Source organism: Heterocephalus glaber, unplaced genomic scaffold, assembly GCF_053883595.1.
Source record: "Heterocephalus glaber isolate CG9 unplaced genomic scaffold, H.glaber_assembly_v1.0 deba00001442, whole genome shotgun sequence".
NCBI lineage: Eukaryota > Metazoa > Chordata > Mammalia > Rodentia > Bathyergidae > Heterocephalus > Heterocephalus glaber.
The window spans coordinates 53,718,936-53,728,973 of NW_028258296.1; the positions used below are offsets into that span (position 1 = coordinate 53,718,936).

The following is a 10,038-nucleotide window of genomic DNA, read 5'->3' on the forward strand; positions in this document are numbered from 1 at the left end:
GAGATTTGGGAGGAGTTTGGTCCAGTTAAGAGTTGAGAATTCCAAACAGCATCTCCCCATCTCTTGCCATCACTTGAAGTTTACCAAGCCATACCAAGCTTCTGCCAGGGCTTCTCTTGCCTGAGAAACCTGCTGTTCCCTGTATACCTGTCCATGCTTCTGTTTCAAGCTGCCCTTCTTCTATGAAATATCTGTTGGAAGACTCACTCTGTGGAAAATTATCACTGTCCACTGTGATTGTTCATGAACTTGTGTTATCAGATACTGGCCTGTGGACTCAAAGGGCACCATGGGGGACCTGTACTGACAACATGTGCACAGCCGTCTCTCCACTCTCACCTAGAATAAGCACTCCAGAAGGCTTAGGGAGAGAGGCAGAAAAGAAGGGCTTCATATCAAAGCAGACCAGGACCAGAATGAACAGGATTTTATGAAATGCATCAGAGGCTGACAGACAAAGTTGATCATTTGTTCCAGCTGGACGTGGGAACTTGTACTGCCTGGCCATCACCACAGACTGGAAGAGTTGAGGCCTAGATTCCTGGGACCTTCAAAGGCAAATAGAAAGAAAACCCTCCTTCCAAAATATTATTCAATGACAGAAGAATGTGGGATAAGAAAGCAGGTGAAAGAGAGCAGAGGGCAGGTCTAAGGAGCACATCTGCTGCCTCTCCGCCGCCTTCCCACATGAATGCCAGTTTGAGGGATAAGGATCCCATAGCAATGCACAGCCTGACCCTAATGGTACAGCAACAAAGGAGCTGCAGGTAAGGCAACTGCAGAAGGGGAAGAGAGGGGTAAACACACAGGGAGTCTTCCCTTTTTCAGAAGCAGATTCTTTCTTCCAGAAGGGAAGGGGTAAAAATCCTGGGTTCTCACTTTATTTGTGCCCCTAGTGTGCAACAAATATCACCTCTTTCTGGTCTGTTTCTTCCCCTTCAGAATGAAGGTTGTGACCTATGGCTAAAGCCTGTTGGAATATTAGAGGCATCTGTAAGATGCTTTGCATGCTCTGCCTTTCTAAACTCTTTCAGCTTCAACTTAGATATTTGCTCAGATAAAGCCTGACAAAAACATCTATCCAGATCCTCTCCTAGCTATATCTTCACTATCTTGTCCAAGGACAAACCCTGCCCTACACAGCCAGAAAAAAATAAACATTGACAGATAGTAGCTGTGCTGGTCATTGTGGTAAACAGTTACACAAGATCTCAAGGGAGAATCTCTTGACCCTGATATTTCCCAGGTTTCTATTTTACCCACGTGTCAAATATAAAGCCTTGGATTATGAACTTGCTTCAGCCCTATCCTCCTCATAACTCTGCCTCAGAACAAGTCTCAAAAGTCATCCTTATAGTCTGCAAATTCAACATGATGAATCTGGATTGGATGATATGTTGGGAACAAAATCAGCCTGTTTCTTCACCCTTTTACAATGTTAGGTGTGTCAGAATCTCTATCTCCTCACCTGTCAGCCCCCTCTGACTCTCTTTGGAGCACTGTATCTAGTGCCTGCTCACTCAATATTCATGGAGTAAAGTCCTGAGGGACTCTGCTGTTACACAGCTCTGGAAACTGAGGAAGGTCAATCATGCACAGCACCTTCCTCAGGATATTATCAGAAGCCATGGGCAGATTCACTCAAGCCCTAGTAGCTCAGGAAAGACAACACAATGGAGTGCCATCTATGAATAAAATCACAGCATGGTCCTGCCTCAATGAACCCATAGGTCCCTTAGACTAGAAACTGCATCCTGCCACTTGGTTGGAAACTCCTCCATATGAATGTGAGGGAATGCCAGCCTGAGAACTGCACAGGCACTCATTCTTTTCCCACTTTATGAAACACAGAAAGCTTGAGATGTGACCACCTACCAGCCCCTTATTGGTGTTCACAGCTTAACATTTGCTGCTACTGTGCTGAGCAGGGCACTATTGCAGGTAGGGTACAGTGAGCTATACCTGGATACCTCCAGGACAGCTGGACTTGGAAAAACCATTGGATTATGCTTTGGATCAGCAAAGATGATCTTGAATAGGCTTGATACACACAGCTGAAATCTGCTAATTCTAGGGAATCTTAGAGGGAAAAAGAGCTTGGAGGTTCATGACGGAGGTTGTCTGGATTTGTCCTCCCCTCTGCCATGAGAGCAAAAGGAAAGGAAACAAGGAAATTGTGTAGTACGCCTTAAAGGAGGGTGATGTAAGGAATTCTGCTCTGCTCTGTGAGCTGAGTGGAGAATGAAGGTCAGAAAAGGGGAGAAAGGGGCCAGGGATTTAGCTCAGTGGTTCTGCTGCCTGCCTTGCAGGTGCAAGGACCCGAGTTCGATCCCAGGTACAAAAAACAGGGGGACAGGGAAGACTGTGTATAGAGCAGACAAGCCATAACACACATTGGCTGGAGTTCAACAGCAAATGCAGTCCATCTTCCAAGTAGAAACCTCCCAAGCCTGATTTTCACCAGTGGGATTTCTGTCAGCCTTCTGGTCTCCTATGCTCTGACCAGAATCTCCCATCAAGAGTAGCCTAATGCTTTCCAGTTTTACTTTTCTGCCAGCATTTCAAAACCTTTTCAAACTCTTCCCACAAGACATTCTCAAAGGCTCCTGAACCACATAGTCAGATATGGTCACAGCAATGGACCCACTTCTCTGGTACCAAATTCTGTCTTAGTTACTTTTCTCTCATTGCTGAGATAAAATACCTGGCACCCCAAGTTAAATGAGGAAAGGTTTATCTAGCTCACGGTTTATAGAGGTTTCAGTCCACAGTTGGCTCGCTCCAAGGCAGAGTGACACGTGATAGGGAGTGGCATAACAGAAGAGAAACAGCTCATTGCACTTAGAAGACAGCAAAAGCAAGCAAGGGGCCTTAACAGCACCTTTCTGTCACTTTTATCTCATCCAGACTACTTACGGAAAGTAGAACTCACACCCTTAGCACTGCACCGTGAATCAACTGCAGTTTCACACTAGATCCAGCCACCTCAGAAAAAGCCCCACATAAGACTGCATGAGGCTTTGTGGGGATATCGAGACACAAGTCATAACAGATGGGATTATGTTTCTGGTTGTGCAATGGATAATTGCATTATGTTAGGCAGAATTATGAGCTTGCTATTGTCTTTAGAGATTAAGCATGGTTTAAGGAGATATATTTCAGTGAGAAATTGCCAGTGGTGTGTTGCGACCATTAATCTGGATTTTTCAACTTCAGTGGATTAAGAAACATGTAGAAAATTTTGTAAAGCATACTCCTGTGTGTGTCTGGGTGGGTAATGGAAGCATGATCAATAAATATTTTTAAAAATATAATCATTAGCCTTTATTTAATCCAAATCAAAACTTCAATGAGATGCCTTCTGTTATTGCTTATATCTAGATGTTCCCCCAAAGCCTCATGTTGTTTTAGGCAGGCCTTTGCACAGGTGGCTGGATCTAGCTAGGGTGTCTGAGTGTAAATTAAGTGTGTGATACTGTGATTATGGGTGTAAAGTAGTATATTGGTCAACTAATTGGTTTATTGTAGTTCTGGATGTGGATAGTGGGAAGCCCCAACATGGGGATGAGTGGCACCATCCAAAAGGCTTGTACCTATATGGCATAAAAGGAAAAGGGAGATTTGCTTCACTGCTGCTTCTGATCATGTGGTTTAGGAGCCTTTGTAATTAATTGGCTAGTTGGAAGAGATTGAAAAGGCTTAGAAATGCCAGCTGTAGAAGCAGCCCTGGAATGCTGTGAACTGAGCTTGATGGGAGATTCTGTTTACACCTCACAAGGTTGGAATGTTGACTACAATGCAACTGGAAAAGATCAAGCTCAAGAGGTTTTAATTCAGAAGGACTCCTTTGGCAGTTGGACTCCAGATCATGAGTGTTATGCTCTTGGTGAAAATTTGTCTGCATTTTGCTCCTGTCAAGAGTCTGGGATTAAGGGTGGTGCATTTACTAATCTAATGGAAGAAATTTCAAGTAAGTCTCATGTTTATACTGTGCATGGCTACTGTGGGAGGATTTTCACCAGATCTATTTTGAGAATTGAGAACAAAGAGCCCACTAGAATGTTTTAAAAGGTTTTGAGTTTGGGCAGAAAGAAGGCATCAGTAAAGTTATGGCCTGCAAAGAAGGATCAGTGATTGCTTGAAGAGCTTGGTTGCTGTAAAGGAACAGGACAATAGAAGAGATGGCCTGAGGATGTCATAAGAACCAGCAGGACAAGCAGGATAAGAACAGCAGCATTTGTAAAGACTATGCTTTGAGAAGATAGACCCACAGAATCATGTTCCAGAAAGGTGGTGACCTAGAGAATTTGTTGCTCATGATTGGGCCCACAGCACTCAGTAATCCAGGAACTCAACTCCAACATCCAAGAAGGAAGGAAGCCTGCTTACTTCTCCAGCTGGCAGAAGCCCTTGGCATCATCCACATGGTGCTGGGTTTAGGTGGATGTAGAATGAAAGGGTTATGGGATCTGGAAGGCTTCCATTCAGGCTTAAGAAGAAAGTCTAGGAAGCCAGGCAGTTGGCTCCTGAGATGGCAGTTTTTGAAGCTGTGAGTGTGAAACCAGAGGTACTGTGGAGAACCCAGAAAGTTGGAGAAGCTAGGAACACAGACTGTCTGAAGAAAGCGGCAAAGTATGATCAAAGCATCCCAAACAAGAATCCATGAGAAGAGCAACTACTAGCAGTGCCATAGGGCTGGAGCCTCCTTAGCCTTTTGAAGTTCACATCTTCCACTGATTGCCACAGATGCTGGAAATGCAACTATGGGATTTAATGTTTATCCTGCTGGATTTTGGACTTGGTTTGGTCCCAATTCTTTCTAACCCCCATTTGTATCTTTTGGAATGGGAATGTTTATCTTGTGCTATGTACTGTGGAAATGTTTAACTTTCTTTTCATTTGTACAGGGACCTGCGGTAAGGGTTTGCCTTAAATCTCAGAGGAGATTTTAGACTTGGACTTTTCAGCAATGCTGAAACTGTTAGAATTTTGACAACTCTTAGATATGGCCTAAATGCCTTTGGAATAAAGGGATATGCATGAGTCTTTTGGGAGCCTTATCTGGATAGTCCTCCAAAGCCCCATGTGGTCATAAGTAGGGCTTTTCAGAGATGGTTGAATCTAGGGTGAGTGAATGTGGATCAAGGGTGTGAAACTTGGAGTAGTCCAGTATTAGTCAACTTGATCAGTTGTCACAGCCTTGGATAAACACATAGAGGGGCCTCAGGAACAGGGGGGCACTGCACACACACACAGGCTGTTAGCCTAGGCAGAAAACACTGTGCCTTCCTGGATGGAAAAACTGCAGATTCTGGGGGGAAAACCCACTTGTTCCAGACTACAAAGATTTTTTTCTTCTTTTTAGATTTTTTTTGACTTTTTTTTGCTCATTTTCTTTCTTTTTTGCTAGTTTATTGGAGTATGTAGAACTTTCTTTTTTCCTTTATTTCTTTCTTACTTCTTTTTTCTTACTTTTGTATGTGATTTGTTGCTCTTCTCTAACTGCTTTTAAGATTCAGTTCTTTGTTGTACTGCCAGGATTTTCACTATAATGTACTTTGGAGAAGTTCTTTTCTGATTGTGGCTCTTTGGAGTTCTATATATTTCACTTATCTGGAGGGTAAATTCTTTTCTCATATTTGGTATTTGTGCTGTGTTGTAATTTTTCACTAATTCCAAATCATCTTAGATTTGTGTTCTTTGTGTCATCTAGCAGCTGTTGGACCCATTTTCCTGTTCTCTGGTTGTTTTTCAAGAATCCTTCATTAATTGGACACCAACAACAACCCTGTCTTCTAGTTCTGACACTGTACTCTCATTGCTCATGTTTGCTGCCTGCATTTTCAATAGATTTTTTTTAATCTCCTGAATTTCTGTTTGGAACCTTTTTATGGGCTCATTCTTTTCTATATTGGTTGTTTTGTTTTGCTTTGTTTTCTTTACTTCTGGTAGCTCTTTATTAGTGTCTTCTCTCAACTTGCTGATTGTTTTATTTGGCCAATTATCTATTTACATCTGTTTATCTGTTTATATTTCTTGTGAATTTGCCATGTAGCTTCATGATCTATTTTGCTATCACTTCTGTCATCATTTTGAATAATTTAGCAGTGTGCCTTTTTGTTTCTTCCTCTTTGATGGTCCATGGATAAGTTTAGGGGAATTTAGAATTTTTTGAGTAATTTTATTTCACTGTCTTCTCATGTCTCTATTTATTGTTTGTGTTCTGTGTGTATGTATGTGTGTGTGTGTGTGTGTGTGTGTGTGTGTGTGTTGAGGCCTGTGGGTTGATTATAGTAGTAAAATTTGTTGCTAGTATGGAGACCTCTTCAATTAATGTCTACTTTTCAGTGATGTCCTCTGTGCATGGCTATTGGCCTCTACCTTTGTCCTAAGGATTGTACCACCTCCATTTGCTTGGGAGAGCAATTTATAGCATATCTGGCCCAATATGCAGTTCTCCAGGTATGGAATGCATTATTATTAATGACCCTAAGGCAATTCAGATATTATCATCTTCATTAGATCAATTGATAGCAATAATTATGACACCTTGGGTCTAGTAATAAAATCGTCAACAATGATAGCAACCCACAAAGCACAACACTGAGTTCCACAAACACATCCGTTACTTTTCTGCTGTAAATTTTTACTTTAGTGTAATACTAGCCAGATTTGCATTTCAGTACCTTTCCCTCAGGGATACAGGAAGCAATCTTTGTATTTACCCACTTGGTATGGTAAAAGGCAAGGTGTGTGTGCACATCTGCAAAAGTCTCAAGCTGGGATTTTCAATCATATGATGCCCCATCTAACAGTTTTGAGTATGATTACTTGAGCATCACAGAGGGTATAATACACCCATAACACTCTAGGATCTGCCTTTTTGGTTTTTGGTTTTTTTGGTTTTTGAGGGGCTTTTTGGTACAGGGGATCAAACTCGGGACCTTGTGCTTCCAAAGCAGACAGCAGAACCACTGAGCTAAATCCCCAGCCTCTTAGGATTTGATTTTTAAAAGGTTGTCTTTTGATTTTTATGGTAGAAATAGGCCAATTCAGTAAAATGGCACATGAGAAAACAGATTTGCAAGTTTGAGAGGAGGTCAAAAGTGAATTATCAGATTACTTATGCATGAGTGATGAAGATGATCCAATATGGTAAAATGCATGTTTTCATAACAGAAGAGTGGTGTGGGTGAATGATGATGATGACTTTGATGTTGGCCATCTGAGCCAAAGTTCCTGTGATAGTGAAATGGAGAAAGAATCAACTGATGTGGACACAAGGAATTCAGACCTTCTTGATTCAGATGATGAAGAAAACAGCAATGTTAGTATATATTTGACTAGTTGAAACGTTGCAAAATGGTCATGTAACCAAACGGAATGATCCAATGTTAAAACTAGGTCCAAAAACATAGAGTCTTGGGAGGGGTGAAATATATTGAAGAGAATGCCAGCACTGCCATCCCATGTTTAAAATGGGGATGGACACAATGCTACAAGATGCTGTGAGATGCACCAATGCTGAAATACAAGTAAAATAATCTCTATCCACCAATACCCATATTCAAAAGTGTATTTATTATGACACCTCACTAGCTGAACTGAAGGCATTCATAGGTCTGATGTACTTAGCAGGGATTTCTCATGGTAATCACAAGAATATAAATGACTTACAGAAAAGTAATGGAGCAAAATATGGAATAAAAACTTATGCTCTTGTAGATGTGAAGACTTATTATGCTTTCAATTTAGAAATGTATCCTGGAACTCAGCCATCAGATCCTTATTCATATAGTAATAAACTGAATGATGTTGTGAACAGACATGTTGCTCCCATCTCCTAAACTAATCAGAATGTCCCGTTTGACAATTGGTTTGCCGGTTTCCAATTGATTTTTCATTTCCTAACAGAGCACAAGTACACTAGCACCAGAACTGTATGCGGGAACAAAGGAGAAATTCCAAGTGAAATGTTGCAATTTCAAATCAGATAATTGTAAAGATAATCTTTAGATTTCAGAAAGATTTACACTGGCCTCATCTATGGCAAAGAAAAACAAACTGGTACAGCCAATGTTCACACTGCACCATGAAGGAAATATTGAAGGGGAAACCTCAACAAAATGGAAACTTTCTACAACAAAACCAAAGGTGAAGCACACGTTGTTGATGAGTTATGCACAACTATTATGTCACTGAAGACACAAAGCATTGGCTAATGGTTGTGTTTTACTCAATCCTAAACATGTGTGGCATAAATAATTTGATAGTTTACAAAGAATATAACAAGTGCAAAGTATCATAGAGAAATTTTCTGAGAAGAGTGGGACTGGAACTCATAAGAGATCATTTACAGTAGAGGAAAAACAAAATGTTTCTGCAAGGGAGCTATGCAAAAAAATTGTGGAGCCCACTGGTGAGCCTTGGGTGTGACAATGAAAGCTGATTATTTTTGTTGTAGAGTTCTATTGGTGTTTTCATTGTTGTCCACATAGGTTTTTATTTCTGATGTTATCCCTTAGGTTTGTAAGCAAGTAAAGAGCTGATGTGAAAAGGCTGACATCTATTCCAAGCAATCATTAAATATTTGATATTTTATTTTATTGATTACTTATTTTTATGTTTAGTGCTCATTGTACAATATATTAGGAAGCTCCTGACAAAACAGGAAGAGAAGAGAGGAGACAAGAATGTCCTGCCAGATGGAACATAAAGTTGGCATGTGTGAAGACTGCTGTGGGTGTGACAATTAAAGCAAAAACTACTTTTATTGTAGAGATCTATTGCTATTTTTATTGTGGTTAATAAAGGAATTAATTTCTGATATTATCTTTTAGGTTTTATAAACAATTACACAGCTGATGTGAAAATGTTGATGTCTATTCTAAGCACTCATTGTATATTTGATATTTTATTTTATTGATATTTTATTTTCTTATTATTTAGATGTGATAATTGAAGTAAAGTTTTTTGTAGAGTTCTGTTGGTATTTTCATTGCAGCTTACTTAGGAATTTATTTCTGAGGTTATCTTTTAGGTTTTATAAGCAAGTACATAGATGATGTGAAAATGTTGATGTCTATTCTAAGCACTCATTACAAATTTGATATTTTATTTTATTGATATTTTGTTTTCTTATTTAGGTTTGACAATTGAAGTAAAGATGTTTTTGTAGAGTGCTATTAGTATTTCTGATGTGGTTCATATAGGAATTTATTTCTGATGTTATCTCTTTGGTTTTGTAAGCAAAGAACACAGCTGATGTGAAAATGTTGATGTCTATTTTAAGCACTCATTATATATATGATATTTTATTTAATTGAAATCTTATTTTCTTATTATTTAGTGTGATAATGGAGTAAAGGTTATCTTTCATAGACTGCTATTGGTATTTTTATTGCAGTTCATATAGAAATTTATTTCTGATATGATCTCTCAGTTTTGTAAGCAAGTACACAGCTAATATAAAAATGATGTTTATTGTAAACACAATACATATTAATAACTGCTTTATTTTATGATATTTTATCTTCTTGTTAACTATATTTTGTATAATATAATAAGAAACTCCTGAGAAAATAGCAACACCAGCAAGATATCAAGTATGTCCTATAAAAAGGCCAGGAAAGCAAAACACATGTGCTGTCACTGTAAGGGATACATGTGTCCAGAACATGCTGTTGTCATCTGAAGACTGCCTTAGGTGTGGTAATTGAAGTAAAGATTTGTTTTTTTGTAAAATGCTATTGGTATTTTCATTGTAGTTCATATGGGAATTTATTTCTATTGTTCCTTTTTAGACTTCATACACCAAAAAAACAGTCAAGGTCAAAAATTTTGATGCTCTTTTATAAGCAGTCAATGAATATGAAAAATATCACATTTTATTTTTGTAGTATTTTCCTATTAAGCACTTATAGTGTAATATAATGAAACTCATAATATTAAAATTAATAATTGATCAATAGAAATATTCTAAAGAATAAATATGTGGGTTTGACATACCTATATTTCTGTGTCTTTATGACAAGAAAA

At 39.0% G+C, this 10,038-nt stretch overlaps 1 long non-coding RNA gene across 1 annotated transcript; it reads left to right on the top strand.

Moving 5' to 3' along the window:
* Nucleotides 1–293: 293 nt before the first annotated feature.
* LOC147827750 (uncharacterized) lies at nt 294–9,744 on the top strand. Its single transcript, XR_015452079.1, has 2 exons — nt 294–767; nt 3,779–9,744. It is a non-coding gene; the product is annotated as an uncharacterized LOC147827750 (long non-coding RNA).
* The last annotated feature ends 294 nt before the right edge of the window (nt 9,745–10,038 follow it).